Source organism: Anomalospiza imberbis, chromosome 4, assembly GCF_031753505.1.
Source record: "Anomalospiza imberbis isolate Cuckoo-Finch-1a 21T00152 chromosome 4, ASM3175350v1, whole genome shotgun sequence".
NCBI classification, from domain to species: Eukaryota; Metazoa; Chordata; class Aves; order Passeriformes; family Viduidae; genus Anomalospiza; species Anomalospiza imberbis.
The window spans coordinates 65,596,645-65,618,959 of record NC_089684.1 but is presented as its reverse complement, the minus strand read 5'-3'; the positions used below and the strand labels follow the sequence as shown (position 1 = coordinate 65,618,959).

Sequence of the window (22,315 nt, the reverse complement as noted above, 5' to 3'; positions counted from 1 at the left end):
ATTGCTTGATCCAGCAATTTTTGATTCCGAGGTTTTTTGAAATTTTTATCTAGAATTTGAACTTACTTCTAATGATGGCCATTTTGCTAAACTGCAGTATAATCTGTTATGATGGGCACCAAATCCACAACTGATAGAAGTCTTCTGGAACTGTCTACAACAAAAATTTACAAAATAGTGACGTTTGTCAGAGATCATCTAGAAAAAGCTCAGCTGTGACAGATGGGTAATTTATCAGGCTCCATTGCTGCAGATATGTTGATACCATCCTAAAATAGCTGCATTTTGGAGACTAGAACAATTTTGTATTAGGAAAAAAACCTAAGTTTTTCTATTAATCTCACTACAGTAGAATACTAATTTAAAGCCTTAAGTCTAAATCACTAGTCAGTGTTTGTACCACAGTTCTGTAAAAAAGTTAATTGAACAGGATTTCAAATCATAGAAACCAGTAAAGATCAATTCAAGAATAGAAGCCAGGACAATCTGATTTGTTGTTTTCCTAACCTGATTGTCTGCAATTTGTCCACATGGCTAGCAAGAACACTGCACCTGGCAATTTATTAGAGAACATTGAGGATAAAGTCAGGTTAAACAAACAAGGCTCAAATAGTGTCCTGTACTGAGTAATGTACAGTTTCCCTGAACACAGCAGATACAAGCCATTTCTCTGGTCGGTGGGTTTCTGCCAGGCATGCAATGTTTCACAGAGCAGTATCTAGAAAATCCCTACTATTCTGTGTGTCTGTTTTTTCAGTAATAGCATATGCTTTTGTTTAGGTGGAAGATATAGTTTAGATGTAAAGAGTTTCTTGTCTTGAACATTTTTCTCAAATGAAGGGTAGCAATTATAGCAGTTTCATTGACGTATAATCCATCTCATAAAATTCCCTGTTACAGCTTTTCCATCTTTCTGACAGTGCAAAAAGATCACATGGTAAATTGGAACGAGCTTTTAAAGGCAGTATTCTAGACTTTATCTTTCTTTCCCCAAACAGGGGTTAGTTGTACTGGGAAGTATTCAGTCATGCTGTATGCTTGCCTCTTGTTTTTGCAGATTCTAACCCTTAGTGATGCCTTGTGAAGGCTGACCTAGAACAGAGGCTAGACAGAGTTAAAGAATAAAGTAGGTATTTATTAAAAGGCCTCAATGGATACACCTTGGGCAGTTGAAGAGCCCAGCCAGGACTACATGCAAGATGAAATCAAAATGGTCACAAAAATGGACGACTAGTCATGAAATCTCTCACTTTTATAAGTTTTGGTTCATTTGCATATTGCAGTTAATTGTCCAATTACAGCTTTGGGTTATGAAGTCCCATCCTCCTTGTTTTCTCTCTTCAGTCCACCATTGTTTATACTTTTTGGGCCTGGAACAGTTGTCCTTTGACAAGCTGGAAAAGGATTGTTTTGTCTACCTACCCTAAGAAGAGAACTTGCTAACACTTAATATGAAGCTCAGAGTTACACACTAAAGCAGCAGAGAATCTGAAAAATACAGAAGCTAAAACTTAAGGCATCATTAGTCCTAGGAATATTGTAATATTATGCTGTTGGTCCTTCCCCAAACACAGAGCAGACATAAAAGGTATTAACTCTCTCAGCAGACTTATTTATAGATGCCATACTATCCCTGTATCTTAATATCATTCATTCCAAATAATTTTACTCTCACAGAAATTGTAGTGGAAGTGCTTTGCAGGTGTATCTACTCCTAGGTTCCTGCTTGAGTGGCATAGTATCACAGAATCACAGCAGAGTCAAGGTTGGAAGGGACCTCTTGAGATCATCTAGACCACCCTTCCTGTCAAAGCAGGGTCAGCCAGAGCAAGCCTTGCCAGGACCATGTCCATTTGAATATCTCTATGGATATGCGATAACACAGCCCTTCCGGGCAACTGCTACCAATGTTCAGTTAGCATCAGAAAAAATAAGTGTTTTCTTATGTTTAGCTCTTGTCCTGTCACTGGGCACCATTGTGAGAGGACTGGCTACCTCATTATTTCCTCTACAAAGGAGTTTGGCTTCTGCTGTAATACAGCTTTGGCTTCCAATCTTTCCATCCTTTTTTTTTCAGTAATTACCTTCAGTTTTAGAGATGTCATCTATGTCTAATGATTACCTTAGTAGCTTAACAGAAGGTAACCACAAGAACCTGTTTAAACACCAGAAATGTAAATTCATACTTTCAAACACCCAAAAGGTTTCCCTCAATCTGTGTGGTGTTTTTGCAAAATTTATGAACTGTGAAGTGTGAGTTGAATTTAATTATATAATGGTTTGGGTTGGAAAGTACCTTAAAGATCACCGACTTCCAACCCCCTGCCATGGGTGATGCCTTCCACTAGACCAGGTTACTCAGGGCCCTATTCAACCTGGCCTTGAGCACTTCCAGGGATGTGACAGCCACAGCTTCTCTGGGCAACCTGTTCCAGTGCCTCACCACCCTCACAGTAAAAAATTTCATCCTAATAAACCCATTGTTAAAAGTCTCTCCAGCCTTCTCGTACCCTTTCAGGTACTGGAAGGACACAATTAGGTCTCCCAGAGCCTCAGCTCTCAGCCATTCCTCATAGGAGAGGTGCTCCAACCTTCTGATCATCTTTGTGGCTCTCCTGTGGACTCATTCCAAGAAGTCCATGTCCTTCTTCTGTTGTGAGACCCAAAGCTGGATACAGTACTCCAGGTGGGGGTCTCACAAGAGCACAGTAGAGGGGATGAATCATGTCCCTTGACCTACAGACCACACTTTTGATGCAGCCCAGGATACAACTGGCTTTCTGGGCTGCAAGTGCATATCATGGATCATGTCCAGCCTCTCATCCACCAGCACTTCTAAGTCCTTCTCAGCAGTGCTGCTCTCAATCCATTCTCCTCACAGCCTTTATTTGTCCTTGGGGTTGCCTTAACCCATGTGCAGGACCTTGCACTTGGCCTCGTTGAACTTCATGAGGTTCACATAGACCCACCTCTCAAGTCTCTCAAGGTCCCTCAGGACGACGTCCCTTGTTCACACTGTTCAGCTTGGTGTTGTAAGCAAACTTGCTTAGGGTATACTACGCAAGAATTCTTTTTTCCTGACCAATGTTGTCAAGTTCTGTAAAGTCGATTTTTTTTTCTTACACTAAACTGCTTGTAGGGTTTACAGCTCCTCTTCAAAAGGTGTGACATACGACAGCAAACATCCAGCTGCATCATATCACTTCATCAAATAAAATTTGCTCAAAAGCAAATGTGCACAAGTTAAAACCCTTGCATTATGTCTATAGAAATCTTGCCCAGCTGAGAGAGCAGTCATTTCTTGTACACTTGTCAATACTCATGTTCTAATATCCAAAGTAAAAAGTATGGTTGAATGTGCTACAGAAACCAGAGTATCGTTTACAATGATAACAGATCAGATTTTTTTTCCAATAATGTGATCTAGTTTTCTGTAGTCTATACAGAGATGCTGCCACATTTTATGTGATAGAATACTGATCTTCAAGTGCTGACTGACAGAGTTACGCCTTTTGATATACCTCCTCAGTGACACATGAAATGTCTTCTCTTCTTGTCATATCTTTTTTATTAGTAAATAATGCCTTGGCTTTTTAATGGATGGTACTCTTAAATTTCAATCATATACCAAGTTCTTAATACTAACTGTAAACTGCATATATCCAATTCAGATCAGAGTAATTTTCAGTTCATGACCAGAAAATTTTAATTCATTGCTGCTTCTTAGTTATATGTAGTAAAATGTTTTTAAAAATCCTTTGGGATTTTGTTTTCATTTTCTCTTCTTACTTCTGCACCTAATATCAAATCTGCTTGCTTGTGTTTTAGCTTGTGGTTTGTCTGTCAGATACGGATTCTTCTATTAGGCATTCACTTGGAAATGAACAGGGATTCATTTTTATTTCAAGTCTATGAGAACTGCAACAGTTGAGGGCTCTGACTCATGTTCAGAGGCATTTTGAGACTAAATGCTGAAATGGCTCTGAACATAGAGGGTGGCATGAGATGTGTTTTTCCCAAGTGGCAGCAGTTTTCAGATGAATATAGCAACGTTAGCTGCTGGTAAATTTATGGCTGCAGATAGCTTATGTGAACTACAGTTGCTTATGAAGCAGTTCACTCTGTTTCTCATCCTTTCTTTGCAAGAAAGCCACCACAGTTGAGCAGCTGCTGTTATGATTTCTGCTCCAGAGGAAAAACAATTTTTTAAGGTTATAGCACTGTTGGCTCACTTAGACCACATTTTTAGAAGGGATTGCTCAAAGCAATTGCAAAATAATGTTCCCAATACTGATTGGATAATTATCAATGAAATTTAGTGGACTATTAACTTATGTGGTTACTGAGAACATACTATTCTAATACTATAGAACCATTTCAGCCTAATTCAGATGGGATATCTTTACCAATGAGCATTATCATTAACAATTTGGTGGCTCAGGACTTAATCCTCTATTTTTAAATTGCTTTTTGCAAGCCTGACCTTGTAAGCATCCCAACTGGCCTGCTTGCATTTCATAATTACTCTAAATTACTTGTCATTATTCTAGTTAAGTGTAAAATAATCTTTTTCATGCCCTCAACTTCATCTTTCCTTCATCCATTTCATAGTTTGGAAAACTTCACTGCACAGCTGTGGTCTGGCAGCATTGCCATTGCAGCAATCCTTTGTGGTCATTTTTCCTAGACTGTGGCTAATTGATCCCAAAAGTCTGTGTTGGTGTGTTGAGGCTTCAGGAGCTCAAACGATCCTCCATAGATCCTCTGACAATTTCACTGGAGTTTCTTGTTTCCACTGAGCCATATTTTTTTCTGTGAGTTCTGATGATTGCGGTTGAGTGTTTGTTAAGTTTAGATCTGCACGTTGACAGAAAATCTGGCAGTAAAAATTTGGTGATTACATGAGTGAATATCAGTAAAATTAACATAAATACACAATATAGTCTTTGTGCCAGCCAATTCACAGGCTTGCTGCCTAGTGTCCCAAAGTGCTTTTCAATTCTCCAGAGCTTTGTGAGATGCCAGCCCAGATGAATTCTAGGAATGCTTGCAGGCAACTTTTTTAAGGACTTGGCTTCTTTTTCAAAAATTAGATTTTCTTTTCCAAAAATCCCAGTGTTGCTGCCAAAAGGCCTCTCTTACCTTGATACTACAAGGTTATTTAATAATTTTTTACTGGCACTTCCTAGGTGCCAGTTTCAGACGATTTTTCAGACCTCTTCCAAATGATTCTTTGGTATCAAAATTTGCAGCAGAGTTTCCTGCAGATTCCTTTTTAGAATAGTATTATCTACTTATTATGAACTTCAGACAAGAAAAGAGGGAGCAGACAGAAAAGGAGTTACATTAGGAGGATTTGTCCCATTTCCAGGTCATTTTTCAGATCTGATGAAACAGCATGAATTGCAGATGAACAATTTCCACTCCACAGAGTACCTGGATGTCAGCAATACAATGCCTAGTGACATGACTTATGCAGCAAAGATGAAAAGAACATCAGCAGAAAAAGAACTTAAGAATGGGAAAAGTAATTTTTTTGGGTGTCTGTAAACAAACTCATTCATTATTTGGCAGGTTAGATCACCAATATGACTCCTACTTTACCATTGCCTACTGAGGTAGAAAAGTTGAAAGCTAGCACTGTGATGTGGAATGTGACACCTGCCTGTTGCTTTACAAAATGCCCAACCCACACCACTTATGTGGAGAATGTATAGTAACTTTTGCTCAGCTTCCACCTTCCTCCATTGTAAAGGGTTTTGGTAGAAGAATATTACCACCCTCTGCTCTTTAATCAGAGTTGTCTTCATAGTTTTAGCTTGGCAGTGGGCAGCACAATTCTTTTAGTGTGCCAAAATCAGTAGATTCACTATTCTATCCCTGTTACTACCTGATTTTGAATGCATCTCATGGCTTTGTTCCTAAAGTAGTCTACATCACTGTTTTCATCATAGTTTGACTACCAGAATGGAGACTTCCATACAGTGAGTCTGAACATAGCCTCCATATCAGGATCTTGTTTTACTTCTGTATTGTACACTAAATTTGTGAGTGTAAAGGGGAGCAGATGGCTGAAGTCTGGGAGTAGGAAGCTGAGATAGAATCAGTGCCTGCTATGCCTTGTTCATTTGCCCGTGGGAACCAGGAGGGCCAAATTCTGAGGGATGCTCTGGCAGAATGTTTTATGTAAAATACCCAGCTACTTTTTGCTTACCTGTATGTTCTTGCTGTTTTGAAAGCATTAAGCTTATAAATTGTTTCTCTTGCTCCTGGTCTCTACTTTCTGTGGTTCTAGTTGCCTGCCCCTCTTCCTTGACAGTTCATCCTCTGAAGTTTCATACATGAGGATAACCCTTTCACAAATCCATCCTTCATTAGGCCCATCAGCTTCCCGTATTTCCAAATATGCAAATGGAAACATATATGTTGAACAAAGAAAAATAATCAGGAAAACAATTGCTATTTTGCTGTCAAAAGGCAGTGCAAATAATGCCCTGGAAAAAACCCTCAGCTTTTTACTGAGACCAGGTAAGTAAAACTATTTCCAGATATGCTGAGCTTTGCAGCATACAACATGGGGTGAAGAAATGAGTGTAGGGAGGGGGGTAGGGTTTTATCTCACCCAGTGGGGCTGGCTGGCCCTCCAGATAGTGCTGTTTGCACACCTCTTCAAGGCACAATTTTAAGACATTACCAGATATAATACAAGTCCGTGGATGGTCCAATGTGAGAAATGAGCCAGAAAGACAAAATGCACTGAAGTCTGAGGAGGCTGCATTTGATTCAAAGTGAGGAAGATATCCCAGCTCTAGCTGTGCCACTATTGCATACTGCTTTTTTGTAGATCACTCAGTTGTCATCACTCTCAGCTCCTGCCTCTCCTACATAGACTCTTTGCAGGCTCATATTATTTCTGACAAGGCATCTCATGCTGCTGGTCCAGCTCACTTAGTCTTGCCCTTTCAGTTCTAGGATTGTTCAAATTCAGTTCTCCAAGAATGAATCACTGAGATTCTCTTATCAATTTCAATGGTTCCTCCAAATATGCCTGCTATCATTTTAGCAACTGCTGTTTGACATTGTCCAAGAGCTGTTTGGCAAGAAAATAGAAGTGTTCGGCATTTCTGCCTCAGCTTGGCAGAAGGAACCCTCCTCTCTGCTGTTGTGCAATTGGCATTTCTCTCCTCTCTTGTTTGAATCAGGACTAATGGTAAGCTGAGTCTGGTTTGGGGATTTCAGGATCTCAGATCCATTTTCTAGAACAATGGCTAGCCCTGTGTATGAGGTGTGGGAGACAGATAGGCAAGACTGGTTAATGGTATTGAGAAGCTGCCTTTGCTTGTTTCAAGGGTGGCTTGTTCCCAATGAAGGGTTAGGAGGATGGCTGAGAGAGAGCTTGAAGGAAGCATGCAGCTAACAGTTGATCATTCTTCCTATGACTACCCTCTGACACCATTGTCTAGGTTAGCTTAGTGTTTGGCCAGGACAGCCAAAGTATACTTCAAGCCAAGTGTACCTTGATATTGCAGATGTTCCACGGTTCCTGTTGCAGTCCAAACTCCTGAACAGGCTGTAAGGAAACCTGTTCTCCCTGGAAACATCGAACGGACATAGTTTCATCCTTCTGAATTAAAGATAAGCTTTAGCATCCCTAGTGCCTTACCAGAGTCTTAGTTCTCTGGATTGAGGTAAACAAAATGATACAAGGTCTGCATAGTTTAGCTTTTTTGTGTGATGGCCTGGCTTTCTGTCAGTGCCTTGCCTCCCTTTTCAGTATTGCCACTGCTTAGTTGGGTGCTAAGACAAGAGAAAGGACTAAAACATGGGAAAGAAGAGGCAAGATCCACAGCAAGTCAGGACTGTGTGGCATTGCTACACAAAGGCAGCCTACCTCCTGACTCAGAAGTGAAATGAGTGTGTCTAGGGCCAGCCCCAACCGAGAAGAGTTAGGCTACCTGCATCTTTCAGAGAGAGGTGGCTCTGTGCACCAGTGATGGTTGGACATGCAAGGCTGCCAACTGGCAATGCATCCAAGACTTGGCAAAGTAACATAGGTTAGACACCCAAAGTTAGGAAAAAACTTTCAGAAAAAAAGCTGTAGCCATGAAAGGAGGCTTGAAAACCTCATGACAACCACAAATAGTAATGAGAACAGCCACATGTGGGTCATATGAGACTATGCGGCACTGGTCAGAGGTACCAACTTGGGAGCACTTGCAACTTCTATCCAACCCTCCTTTCTCACTCTAATTGCAGTACTGTCCTTGTTTCCTGGCTTGGAGGAGGTAAGACAGCCTTGGAAATACTGGAGGACAAGATTTTCTTCCCTGTAGAATCCCCACTGCATTATTGCATGGTATCAGCGTCTCAAAGACAGGATGTGGTCCATCTTTCTGTATTGGGAGTATGACACTCCCTCTCCTTGGCTGACTGAGAAGCCACAATCTGATTTTCCTTTCCAACTTCATTCACAGCATCTAAATACCTATTTGGATGGATGCTTTAATTGCTTAGAAGCCCGTGAGTCACGAGCTCCTGAATAGGCTTTAAATTTCAAGAAGAGAAACTACCCTGTAAATTCCTTCGTACTTTGGTGGGGATGGCTGGGGCCAAGCGGCCGAAGTGACCATGTTTGTGACGGGGGCGCGGAGCCCTGCCCGCGGGGGCTGTGGCGGACCCCCAGGCACACCTGGCCCTACAGCAGTCCTGTCCCTGCGTCCTCTCCGCGCGGACCTACCGGAGCTTTATTTTACATGGCCGCCGCGTTGTTCGGCACTGTGGCCGCCCGGCACGCCGCACTACTGCGGCCCCCGAGCCCGGCCCTGCCGGACAGCGCGGCCCGGGACGCGGCTGCCGCTGCCGCAGCAGGGCTCAGACTCCCGTGCGGGGCGGATGGGTGGGAGTGGGGGGGCGGGACCGGGCGGCACCGCCCCGGCCCCGCCGCCGCCGGGAGCCGGCAGATCCGGGTCTCGTGGCGCGGGCTGACGTGTGAGCCGGCCCGAGCCGCGGGGCCGAGCCGCGGGGCCGCCCCTGCCCGCCCGGCCGCCCTGCCCCTGCCCCCGCCCCCGCAGCCCTCCGCGACGGCGGCCGGAGAACGGTGAGCGGGGCCGCCGTGGCGGGGCCGGGGAGGGCGCGGGCTGGCGGCGGCCGAGGGTTTGCGGGGACATCCCCGCCCGACCCCCGACCCTCCGTCCGCCGGGCGCGGGCCGGGGAGTGGCGGCGGAGCCCCGGCGGGGGCTGCGGGGTAACTTCAAGCCTGTTGAAGTGCAGAAACGTCCCCGCCGCCGGGCGCTTCGCCCGGTGCCCGGGAAGGTAAACACCGGGAGAGCCGGAGCCTCTCCACTCGGTGTCAGGCAGTTCTTCTTTTCCAAACCAGAGAAACGTTGGCTTGTCTTCTTATCAGCTGGTCTGATTGTGGTTTTTCTGGTTATTGGGAATTTTAATGCGAAGTGGCACTCTTCTGTTGATTTTCTTTTTTCCTTGAAGGATCTCAGTCTGATACTTTGAGCCAAAGAGGATTAGGTTTCTCTCTTTAAAGAAGCTGGCAGTGGAGTGCAGACACCAGGATATATGCTCCCAGGCTGCTCCCTGCTTTACGAACAGAGTGCAGCTGAAGTGGGAGAGATGAAACAATGTCATGTGAAAGATAATCTCGGGAAAAGGACGGTATCACACTGCTGTTAATGTATTAAATATAGGGTTCCTGCCAGGAGTTCTTCATGTATGCTCGAATATGTGATTCCTAGGGAATCAGTGAAGAAGGGGTATATTGGCCTTGGAGAACACAAGATACGGTTATTTCTCTGCTGCTGCCACTGTGCTGGGTTCCCCAGCTGTCCTGCCCTGCAGCTCAACTGCTGACTTCCATGGCAGTTCTGAGGCCTTGGCTAACCAGCGTGAATGTGGTGCAAGACCTTCGTAAAAAACTTTGGTTTCCTGACAAACACCTGTTTGCCTTTTAGATTGTAGACTGTTTGTGTTTTAATACTGTCTGAACATCCAGATCTATGCAGATGGATAAGTCTTGAAAACCAGCTCCAGTTTTTAGAGGCAAGGACATCTAACATTTGGGTCTCAATAGCATTTTACTTAATGTTGTTAGTGTGCCTACTGGGGAAGGTGTGTATCTTTAGTGCATGTTAATGGGTTATGTATTAGAAGTTTTTAAATGCTTAGCTAATTAGTGTGCTATCCACCTTTACTCATTTATTTTACATTCCAAAAGCAGACATAAATTCAAAAAAATCAGAAGTGTGGGAGATCAGTTTTACCTTTTTATTTCTTCCTGTATCCTTGATAATTTCTTCCAATTCCTGTGACTCAGTGAGATGAAAGAAATCAGTCTTTGATTTTAAAAAGTGACTCTGTCGCTGACAGGGAGGCTTGAAATGGTAGAAGCAGTTTGCAAAATGAAATTAATTGTAATGTTAGCAGTCATTAGTTGGTTCACTTCCAACCACTGTTCTTTCCCCTGCCACATCTTTGGTTCTTTTTGCCCTTTGTAAAATACAAGATTTAAAATGTTTGCCTAGCTCTTGAACGGTACAGAGTTCTGTATTCTAAGTCATTTCAGATCGTTTTGTATAAGGAGCTAAGTAAAGGCAAAGTTTTCCTCGAGGTGTTATGGGTAATTCCACACTGTGTTGTTGCACGTGCTTCTCAGACCAGCAGGGACATCCCTGACCCACTCCGGACCATAAGCCCTCGTCTGCTGTAGAACAGAGATGATGGTAGAAGCAGTTTTGTAGCTCTGGGTGGATTTTTTTTTAGCCTAGTTGGATATTATTTTGCTGACTATATAAATAAATATAATAGACAAGGTACAATGAAATTCTTTATATTGTGCACATTGTGGTGGTTTTGCAACACCTTACATAAACCACGATCAAGCCCATTAAGTTCCAAACTGCATGGCCCAGTTACATGAGCAATATTCTACAGTCCATGTTCTTTTATTCTAAGGGAAAAATGAGAATAATACAATTGTTATTAAAGAAGTATTTCACATTTAAAACTATTAATTATGTTTCAGTAATTTTTAAACTATTTTACCTGCTTTCAAAAATTTGGTATTTAGTTTTGGAGAAAGTTAATTTCTAACTGACTTCTGGTTTTGTTATTAACTTCTCATTTCCTACTTTCATATATTTAGACTTCAGAATAAGTGGTGTGTGAATGTTATTTGCATAACAGATGTGTAATAAAACTATGTTTGTACATTTAGAATTTTCCCTCCTAGATATTATGGGAACTTGACATACATTCTTAAAGACCAAGTTTTGTCTCTTCTGAAGTTTGTCATACCAGAATTTGACCTAACAACATCATGAAACTTCACAGGGCCACTACAATAAAAGTAGCAAGATGTTCTCTTCTTACAAATGCACATGAATGGCAAATGTCACAGTGCCCTGACAATATCAAGTATCAAATTCTTACTGTCTATATTTTGGACATTTATCAGATTCATCATCACGACAAATACGAAAATGTTTTGGCAGGTGCATTTATGCATATAAAGCTTGTTGTCATCTGGCCATTTTCTGCTTGGGGCACAGCTCAGAGAGCCTGCGAGCCTACTTTGTATACATGCTGTTACACATTCTGCATATTTGCATTACATACCTGATATTACACTTGATTTAAACACGCTTTCTGTCTTAACTTTCTGGGTTAGAGATTGAATTTACAAATGCATACAGATCCATCTAGTTGTTAATGAGGCACCTGATTCTGCAAAATGCTAATACTTCTTGGAAAATCCAAGTACTCCCAAACCCTCTGTAAGTACAGTGGAAGCTAAGAAAACTTTCTAAGGCTCTGTCACAGAGCTGAATCTTGCAGTCCTTGTTCAGGTAAAAAGAAAAAGGAATTATTTTCCCAGAAGAGCTCCTTCAGCTTGTTTGCCTTGACTCATCAACAGCTAGCATCCCTAGTTCCCAGTGAGCCTCATTTGAAGTAAGACTCCTTAGCTCCTTGTTATGAAGGAATACAGTCAGTGATAGGAGAAGGATCAGTGTGTGTTAGCTGTGTTAGTCTTAATTCTGCTGACAGAACAGTGGTTCTCCTGGCAGTAAGAGAAGAGATATGGTCCTATCCTCCTCCCTGTTCCCACCACCTGTTCCACACTACTAGCTGAGGCTGTGGCAAGAAAAAGGTCCCTTACTCATGATTGATAGGGCTTTTCATGAAAGATTTGAAGATGCTTAGGGGAGCAGCCCTTGGCATGATTGAGTGATTATGCATTTGCATTGTTGTTAATTGAACAGATATGCTTCAGCAGCTTTCATTTAAGTGTCTAACTGGTATTTTTATAGATAATTGAACAAATTAGTCCAATTTGGGTGGGAACAGATAGAATTACACTTGATAAAAGTTTTCCTCATTAAGATTAGTTCTGATTCTTCTGTTGCTTTGCATGCATTAAAAAGCATGGCTTTCTGGAGCTAAATATATCTTCATTCTTACTTTATAAAGCTTCTAAACAAATGTCAGATCCAAACCACTGAGCGCTCCTCAGAAAGAAAATATTTTTATCAGATAAAAACCCAGAAAACCTGGACCAAAATGTAGCAGCAACCTTTTACATTATATAAGCAGTTGCAATGCTCATTTACTTTATTTGTTGAATCTTTGTCAGATACAGACCTCAAGTATTAGAGCTTTGGTCTTTTTTTGTTTGTATGTTCACAGATTTCCCATTAGTTAATCATAAAATCTTTAGTTTTAGCAGGGAAATATTTTTAGACAACTTGATAAAATAATTTATTTTTATTTCACACATTAAAAAGTTATTTAGGGAAAAAAACCAGCTGTCTGAATGAAATTACATGAAGGTGTGAAGAAAAGTTGGGGTTAGCTCTTCAAGCAGCTGAACTAAATCAAGTGTGAAAGAAAGCTTCTTGGTGTGAGCAACCTTCGTTTAACAAGAATTCTAGTGCAAGTGATTACGGTGTTGTTAGGGGTTTCTCACCCTGGTATCTAGATGAGATTGATCAGATGTGACCCATAATTAAGAACCTCTATTTGAAAATACTAGGTAAATATTTTATCAGAGAGCTCTGTGAAATGTAGAAATATTCTTATTACATTATTTTATTTCTTATATAAAGAGACATTTTTGAGCCATGGAGATTGTCAGATGGTTTAACTTCAAATTAATACGTAGAACAAAAGTGCCTAAAGATGAAAGATACATTATTTTCTGTATGAAAACAGTGGAGCAAAAGGTAAGATGTGTGTTACAAGCTAATCCTGATCTTGTGAAACAGAACCGTAGATTTTTGTTGTGCAAATTAATATAATGGATTTAAAAGTCTGTTGCTAGTAGGTGCAAGGGAGAGTTGTGTAATTTGCATAACACTTTCCTTTTGATAATCTAAACTAGTCTGTGAGTCTGCTGAATTAGATGGATGATATTCTCTGGTAAAAACTGGGTCATCTGTTAGCTAAGCATATGTAAATAACCAAGTCCAGAAATCCTGTTAATTGCTATGGATTCCCTCTGGTATAAGTACTGATTTAAAAAATTCTAATTGATAAGCTTCAAATTGTTTACTGTAGGTATGTAAAAAAAAAAAAACAAAAAAAACCAAAAAACTGATTCAACTTCCATTGAAGTTGAAGACAGGCAGCAGCTAGCTTCAGATAAAATTTGATCTGGCCTAAAGGGGTTAGGAGTAGGGCTGCCAGGGAATAGAGCTTCTTTCATCTGAAAATTGAAAATCCTGCTATCTTTCTCAGCATGCTGCTACCCTGTTAAATCTGTTTGCTCAGTGGCAAGTTATTAAAAACATATGTCATCCCTGGAGAAAAAAATAATGAAAGTATTCTAAAGAATTTCGGTATAATTTTGTGTTCGTATGTGATCAGAGTAACATTAAGGAATGGTGTATTTTTATAGTTTTAAGGATTTAGTAAGGTATTTTTTAATGCAAACAATTAATGTAATTAATATACTAGTGTAAAAAAAGTCATAGCTCATGGTTTAGGGCTACATTTGCTGGAAAAAAGTTTCATTTTTATTTATTTTGAAGCAATATGTTTTTTGTAAAGGAGTGAATAAGAGACTTTTTCATGTTTAATTTTGCAAAGAGACAAAATGCCTAAAAATTTCTGAATTATTAACACTTAAAAAACAATAATTTGAAATAATGAACTACTGCAGGCCACCTGAGCTGCAACCTTTTTCTTTTACAGACTGAGCAAAGTCGTGTTTCAATGGCCAAAACCACCACAATAGGTTATATAGTTCCTTATGGGAGCATACTTTTTTAATACTTTAAAAAGTAAATTATTCATTCTGTACTATGAAGCCCAATAGTTAAGCCCAAAACATCTCCCAGGTGGGGTAATAAACAGCAAAGTCTGGTTGCCTGTTCTGCTTCCATGGGGGGCCTAGTATGAGATCCTCACCTCTGCAATTTTCCATCTGCAAGGCTACTCTTTATTCTTGCTTCCCTGCAAAAGCAGGTCTACCCCCTGGAAGTGGTCCTCTTCCCTGTGCGGCCGCTTGCTCGGAGTCTGGCCTGCCAAAGCAGAACTGCTTCCAGCAGGGTTTTCAGGATTAGTATGTGTTGCTTTCTGCAGCAGGGCATCACTGATACAGCTGCAGGAGTGCTGAATTTGGGAGATTGGCAGTCGTTTGGGAATGGGAGGAGGAATGTCAGCAAGCAGTGAGGCAGTCTGTGATGCTGGAGACACTAACCAAAAGCAGGAGAGTGAACTAATATGCGCAGGTTTTCTACTTAGTATTGAGGTGGGAGGACCATGAAAGTCAGTGAGAGTTCTTGCCTTACTGAAGACCAGAGGAGAGGGCTCCCAGTTTGCTCTGTAAACTGGTTGAAATATAATGTGTTAGTAATTTTACAGAGGATAGCTCACCTTTTTGCATTAACATATGTAAAATAAAATTATTAATAGCCATTAGTTACTCAGTGCAATAGGAATAATTTTGTTGTCCTAGACCACTATCAGTCTCCTAAACTAGAAGAAGCTGAAGCATTTACTTAGCAGAAAGAGGGTATTATTCTTGGACAATGCTCTGTGTCACTGACATCTTCTCTTAATTGGTTTTCATATTCTGAGAGCTTTCTTTCATAAAAATGTCATCATTTTAACAAAGGGATGACCAAAGCTGACAGCTGGAGTTTGGTAATGACATTCTGTATCAAATATCAGTGAATGAATTCTAAAATAGCTGGACTGCTTTTTTGGTCCATGACTGTATGTGCATAATTAGCTCCTTTTCAAGTGTTGCCCAGAGGAAATGTTGAGCCACCTGCATGGGAATAAGTAAATAGCTTTTTAAAATCTTGGTAGATCTTATTTAGTTCCCTTAGGGAGTTCCGTTTTGGTCACTGACATCAGCCTTATTGCCTTTAAAGCGTGAAATCTTTGTCCTGACATACTGGGGTCTGACCATGAAAGAGAAGGGAGCAAACAGTACAGTGAGGAGTTTCAGTGTGCGGGTTCTTATCCCCTGAGAGTTGTACTTGACACTGACAAGACTTAACTTTGCTGATAGAAGCATTTGTATAATCTTCTGTATTCCCCTGAGATGCCATTCTGTGTTGAACTGATGCACCTCAGCATACCTCTCAGCATACCTGTAACCTTAGTTAGCCCAGCCCAAAAATAGTAAGTTTCCTGCCAGATTCTTATTAGATCCTGCCACTCTGAAGGGGTGTGAACTTTTTCACATACTTCAGTTTGAGAAGGGTCGTGATGCTTGCTGTGAAAGGGCTTTGACCATAAGTAGTTGAAGTTTTTATGCTTTGATTCCTGTTTCACTGCTCTGGGTGCAAGCACTGTTGTTGGCAGATTGGCTCAGAAGAATATTCTGCCCCGCACAGAGCAAATTCAAATGTCCACTTCAGGGTAAAAATGTTAGCAACCCAGCAATGCTCAGAATATGGTGGTGGTCACACAGTAGTAGAGTTGTGATGTGAAGACAAGGGATGTATCAGTGCTCTAGTAGTCCTGTAAGACCACCAGGAAAATACCTCAGAGTCACTTTTACCACTTACTTCTCAGCTTCAAGTCTGTCCCTGCTCAAAAGCTCCTTCCCTGATTTCAGATGATACTGCAGTATCCTTCAGTGGCTGGCTCAGCATTTCTTAGTTTATTTGGCTTTGTCCTAGTTTTAAGGAGTTTTTTTGTATTATGTTTGCATCTCTAAGAAACACTAGATGAATGCCACTGGAAAATTAATTAATTGCTTACTTATGAGGTGATTTGTGGGACAGTAGCGAAATTACCCAACTAGTATGCCTTGAGCAGGGTGTGACTGGGTGAACATTTCTCCTGTGGAGCTCCTACTGGGATCTCTAGCTTCTACTTGACCAGTGTCAGTCAGCTTGGTTGAATCCAGCAAGAACTCCACCAGTTGCCTCCATTTGTGTGTATGGGTAATCACTGACTTTTCCATGAGGAAGGGAACTGGCTTAGCTCAGTCTTCATTGAAGAGTTAGTTTATGTTAGATCTTGTTAATTATCCTGAGAAAAGTTGGTAGTGCAAAAAATACTTGCCAACTCATTAGGCTACAGCTGGAAGTACAGGGAGACATGCTGATGGTTTCAAGTACAAACCTAGCTGCTCTCCCCCCACCCCTTGGAATTACAAGGAGAGTGGAGATAGTTGCTTTATACCGTGAAAATGTTGCTATGCCTAGGAGCCCACTTTGGAATCAGCCATCAAAATCATTGCAGCTCTTTTCCCTAGAAAATATAAATGGGTGATCTGAACTGGGACAATTAGTTGAAGAAAGCTGTAATTGGAGCCATGCTTTACTGTGGCAGCACTCCTTCTGGCAGGACCCACATTCATATCCTGCTGGTTTGCTTTTGCTGCCCAGTTAGCCAGTTGGTTTTTTTTGTTTGTTTGGTTTTTTTTTTTTTTGTTCTGAAAATTCAGTTTTATGCCGAGGAGGAGGCCTGGTAGAAAAAGATCATCAGTAGTTCTCTAGAGATCTGTGGTCATGCAGAACTACTAGATCTTGGTGCACTAAATCTGATGAGAGTCATAGTATTTGTTCCAGTAAAAGTAGGGTGCAGCTGTAAGTGTGAAAGAGATGATGAGAGCGAGCTTCTCTTGAGTTATTAATAAAGGGGATTAAAAATCAACATTATAAAAAAGCCAAATATAATGTTGCCACGTTTCAGACTTTAGTTCTATGAGGGAATATTTACTTGAACTATCTAAATTACAGTAATAGAGGAGAAGAGATCCTTGGAATGTTTTAATTAGTATCAATTTGTATACAAGATTCTTCTTTGCAGAAGTTATTTTTAGCCTTGTTTGAACAGAGGAAGTTGCTTTGTAAAGGAAGTTTTCCTAGAAAACGTCAAGCTTATTTTTGCTAGTTTTATAACCCCAACAGTTTAAAACTTTTTTATAAAAAATGAAGACTACCTTTTCTGGTTACTTATGCCAAGCTCTCGGCTTCTGGATTGATTTTGATTTAGTGTGGTGTCTTTGTCTTTAGTGCGGGTTCTGTTCCCTTAGAATCATGCCCCTGTTAACTTCAAACAGAATAGCATTTATTTACTTTAAAGTACTTCTTATTTTTGTCTTTAGTTTTCTCCCTATTCTCATAGTTCCTTTTGTGACATTTCTTCCCTATTCAACTACTAATGCTTTTGTTTCCTTAGTTGTGTCCTGTACTTTTGTTTAGTTTGCCATACTTTGCTTTTTAATGGCTCTGCTACCATTTTTTGCCTTGTTCCTCCATTATACTGCTCTGACGATAGGAAATGTGTTGCATTTCTGGTAGTAGCAATTGAACTAGAAATTTTACAAAGCTATGTGCTGGTAAAATCAGCCAGTCCTATGTACACATACATCTGTTTGGCTTTTTAAAGAGAAAACCCCAAAATCCATACATATTATTTTCCCCCTTCTATGCTGCAGTCCAGTCTGAAGAAACACATGATGCAGAAATCAGTGGATAAAATTCCCTGCCCTGTCTTACTCAGGAAGTTTAGCTGTACAACTGAAATAATGGGAAATTAAATAATAGGCTAGTGATTTGGATGTAGGTTTTTCATCAGAAGAGTAACAAAACACTCCGGATTCTGTGGGAGCATGGGATGTACATGAAGTTCAAATACTACAAAAGATGGAAATCAACAGGAAAATGCATTATATAACAAATACAGAAAATTCTAAGTTTGTCTGGGATTCATTGTTTTGGAATATTTTTGCTTCACTTGGTTGGTTGGTCACTAGTAAACGGTGTTGCCCTACTGCATATACCTTTATCTGTTATTTTACTGTACAACTAGCAGATGTTGAATTGGACTCTGTATGACTAGACAGGGTTCAGTGGGTCCACTCCCTAGAAGAGGCAGGATTAGACATGGATTTTGGAGTAACCAACTGTACCCAGAGGCACTTTGAAATGCCCAGTAACAAGTCAGCTGGGATCCCAGTTACCCCTTGGGTGCTCACAGTACATAGGGGGACAGAATGGCCAAGGAGGAGAAGAGATTCCTACAAAAGCAGTGATCTGGAGCTTTAGGAGGGGATTATCACACCAGTCTCTTCCTGCTTGAAGCAAATTTTCACTCCCTGAGTTAATGGGTACTATGGTCACACAGTCCCAGTGCCTGGTAGTTACTCTGGGACAGGACTTGATGTGCAGGATTGCAAGGGTGTTATGTTATGCTATATGAGGCCAATGTACAGGATATTTTAGATTCTATAAGAAAATATTTGGAGGTCATTTGGAGATGGGAATGATTATACAAAAGAACCAAACTTGGAGCATGCTGTGAATAGAAGAATTTCAAAAAGAGTCAGGTATTGTGAGAAGACATGGATACTAGTATGGCTTAGATGCAGGTGAAAAGGCAAGGGTACACATAATTTTTAAGTAAACCTGTATACTTTAGTAGATAATGGATGAATACAAGAGAGAGGGTTTCCACCTCTGACAGTAAGATAAAAATGAGTATTTAATCTTTGGGGCAGTGAATCCTTTATAATTTTTCAGAATGCCTGCAAGAGGCAGAGCAAATAATTTGCTTTTTTCCTCTAATTTTATTTTAAGTTTGATACATATTTTCATTTGTTCTGCCACACTACTCCCAATACTCTTAGAGGTATTTACCAATTGTGTTCAAAGTTATTGCAGTTGGCTGAAAAACAGTAGCAAGGATCTAAATGGGATTTTGTTTCTCTTTAAAGCAATGTGGCAAGATTCTGTTACTTGCCTGTTGTGCTATGAGATATTTTTGCTCCCAAGAATTTCTTACCCTTAGTCTTCAGGAAAATAGCAACACAGTGAAAATTGTTCTTAGTAGAGGAATCTTCAGCCATTGTATTTATCATGTTTGTGATAGTCTACATTTTAAGTGCCTGGATCCAGGAAAGAAAAGAGTTGATGCGCTTAATGTTTTGATGCTAAAGATGCCTGGTTTAGTCCGTGATAAATCTGTAGTAACTCTGATTTATGTATCATATAAAGCGAGTGTTTCTTCAAATACTGGAGTGATAAATACTTTTACAGTCTTTTACGCCAAGGAGTAGAGATGGACAATGTGTACACTTTGACCATCTTGCTAATCAGCATCATATTAAAATCACATTGGAGAGCATCTAGCACTTGGAAAATGCACAAAAATTCTTGTTTGCCTTCATGATAGAAAGGAATCTAGTTTTGTAATTATTACAGCAGAGTAAGGCAGAGTATAATTTCTGTCTCCCAGAGCTCACCAGCTGCATGCTATTTACTCAGGAGCGGTGTTGCAGAATTGGGAAATAATGTATAGTCATTGCAATAATTCAAAATACAGAACAGTCTCTAGGGACAACAGCCCCCCACCCGCCCCAGCCAGATTGTAGCCATAAAGATTGTGGGTTTGATAGTAGGATGTATAAAATATAACACACTGCTGTAGGGCTGGGAGTGGGGAAGATAATAAAAGAAACAATTTACGATAGTTACTATAACTGAGAATGCTATTTTTTAAATCATGAGAGACTAGAAATATTTTCCATATGGCTTCACTGGCTACAATTTCCAATAGATACTCAAGTCAGAAAGTAGTGAGAGGCTTTTATTTCTGACTTAAATCATCAGAGACCATCCTCCACTTTACTCCTGAATTATAGTAATTCAAACTCCAACCACAGTATTTTAATTTCAGCAGTTCTATTTATGATTACCTCTGTGTGCCTCTCTACAACGGAATGGTCATATTGACTCTCTGATGGTACATCATATTTGTTCTTGTTTACTAATTCTCTCCTTTATCATGTTCTCTATCAGTTTGCTAGTCTGGAGGCCATAATAGATATCTTCTCAGCTGTTATCATAGAGAGCTTTGGCATATTTCCTGACCGTGTCTTCCAGCTGTTCATAAATGCTGAGATTTAGATGCTGTACTAGCAGTAATATGGCTGATCCAAAATACGGTAATTTTGAGTTGCGTAGAAGACATTGCCAGTCAAGAGGACTTGCAGGTATTTGACATCATAGCCTTACCAATTGCTGTGGTCCTACCAGCTGATATAAACCAACTCTGTCAACTCCAAGGAAAACAAGGTGATGATAAACAGAAAAACATACTGGAAAAAATAAGTAAAGGAAAGTTACAAGCATTTTATGTCTTTCTCCAAGTCGGGAGGAAAAGAATAGAGCACATACTCCCATTTTCTGTGATAGATTGTGTGTAGAATGACTGTGTTTGCAAAAGGTGGAGAGCTTGTGTGACTCACAACAAAGAGGTCAGAGCTGAGCAGAGCAAGTTAGCTGCTGACGTGAGATCAGACAATTGCAAGTACCGGGAGGCAGGCAGGAAGCACGCTGCAATTCTGGAACAGGATTTTGATACAAACAGGCTGCCTAAAGAGCCAAGAAATCCTGCTTTGTGGTATATAAAAATACTAGTCTCTTATTCTTAGACAGGGTCACAAAATGCTGATAAAGCTTAGGATCTGATTACAGAGCTTGGTACTTTATGCATTTGAGCTGTGTTTCAAATAACAGTTAATTCAAGAATATTTTAAAGAGAAATAAAGACATGAGAGTGTCATTTTGCAAGTGAAAATCATCATATAGTACAGAGTGTTTCTCTCTTCTTTGTAATTGGGCAGACATGTATCAAATCTCAGTTTCCTTCAGTTCCATCAAAAATAATTGCGTAAAGGGGAATTATTTATCTGGATTTTAAGCATATTAAAATAACCCAATTTTAGCATCTTTTTTTAGGGGAAAACCTAGTGCTGTTCCCAAAATACAATATTTGGGTCTTTGCCAATGAAGGAGTTTGTAATAGGCTTGGAGGGAAGAAAGGATGATTCGTTTCAGCATCATGTGAAGGTGGGAAAGCTTGAAGAGATCTTTTGTTCAAAGCTTGGATGGCATTTTACTTGTTGATATGTCTTGTGCTTTTTTAGCTCGTTGAGGTAATTTGTCGTGTACAGGTGCCTTGGGGTAAATTCCTTTTAGTTCCCCTCCACTTAGATGTATGATGTTGTATGACAGATTAACTTTTCCCATTTATTGTCTAATTTTTTTCAGTTGTGTGCTCTGTAGAGAATGTTAGCCTGGTTTTATCAGTGGTGACTCTTAGTGTTTGGTTTCTGTTTGGTCCACTATAATATAAACACTTGTCTGTTAATTGCTAACAATTGCCATTGTTATGGCCCCTAAATTATTGCAAGTTACAATTAAATACTTTTTTGCAACTTCACTTGTTCAAATACCTTCTTGTGGATGTCAGCATTATATCCAGAGAAGCTATTTTGCACTGTTTAGTAATCAGTGCTTTTTTCTGTTCCTTATCCTAAGATAGTTTTAGAAAGGCTCCTCTGCTTGGTGGGGTATGTTATTCAGGGAGACTGTATAGTTTAAAAATTTCTTCTATTGCTGTCATGTGGTTCTTGTGGTTCTGAAATAATTCCATGAAAGACTAGTAGCCTTACGATAATTCTTAAAAAGAATTATTAGATCAGCTTCTCTGGTCTCCTGTGTATTGGAGGACATTATATCTTTTGTACTTTACTCAGTAACCTGTATTTTACTGAAGCATATCTGAATGCAGTGAGTGGTGGGTCCACTGCTACTTGGGCAGTTTGTTGCACCCATCAGTTACTGCGATGGTAAAAATGTATGCCTTGCTTTTCTTTTCAATCTGGTTAATTACAGCTTCCAATTACTGGTTCTTGATTACCTCTTCATTGAAAAATTCAATACTTGGGCCTGGTTTTCTTTTCAAAATTACTTGCATGCTACATAATCAAGTCATCTCTCAGTCATCTTCTTACTACATAGCCAGATTATGCTATGTATGTATCTAGGCAAAAAGA

The 22,315-nt window shown here is 40.2% G+C and overlaps 1 protein-coding gene across 2 annotated transcripts in view; it reads left to right on the top strand.

Annotated features, from left to right (window-relative positions):
• The window catches only part of SMIM14 (small integral membrane protein 14), a 53,649-nt gene that overhangs the window by 6,191 nt on the left and 25,143 nt on the right, over positions 1-22,315 (top strand). Inside the window, exon 1 of one of the 2 annotated variants that reach the window (XM_068188911.1) lies at positions 8,958-9,112. The exons of the other annotated variant lie outside the window; for it this stretch is intronic. The gene's annotated coding sequence lies outside the window, so the exon portion shown is untranslated. Of the gene's footprint in view, positions 1-8,957; positions 9,113-22,315 lie in introns of those variants that run through there. 2 annotated transcript variants of the gene reach the window in all.